The following is a 287-nucleotide window of genomic DNA, read 5'->3' as shown; positions in this document are numbered from 1 at the left end:
AATTATGGCTTCACCCAGAAGAGAAACGGATGGGTTTGTCTGGTGGCACTTCTGCACCGCGATCGTTTACCGATTTATACCGCGGAAGAGCCTTGAAAGTCCCCGGCACGGTCCCGCGGTTGCCAGAAAGCCGTGTTTGAAACGGGAGCTGGAAGGGGGGGACGAAGGGGAACCGGTGGGGTCAGCTCGCGGCAAAACAGCACCGGCAAATCGGCCTCCGTCTTGTTGGCTTTTCTTCTTCTGGGGGAGTTTGGCGGAGGGTGGAACGTGCCGGGGAGGACAAGGGG

At 59.2% G+C, this 287-nt stretch overlaps 1 protein-coding gene across 1 annotated transcript in view; it reads left to right on the top strand.

Moving 5' to 3' along the window:
• The window catches only part of SLC44A2 (solute carrier family 44 (choline transporter), member 2), a gene marked incomplete at its 5' end in the record, with an annotated part of 13,205 nt that overhangs the window by 2,465 nt on the left and 10,453 nt on the right, over window positions 1-287 (top strand).

The sequence above is a fragment of the Charadrius vociferus genome, unplaced genomic scaffold, assembly GCF_000708025.1.
Source record: "Charadrius vociferus isolate BGI_N301 unplaced genomic scaffold, ASM70802v2 scaffold1699, whole genome shotgun sequence".
Classification (NCBI taxonomy): Eukaryota; Metazoa; Chordata; class Aves; order Charadriiformes; family Charadriidae; genus Charadrius; species Charadrius vociferus.
Note: the sequence above shows the minus strand (reverse complement) of the source record. Positions and strands in the feature narration are given on the sequence as shown.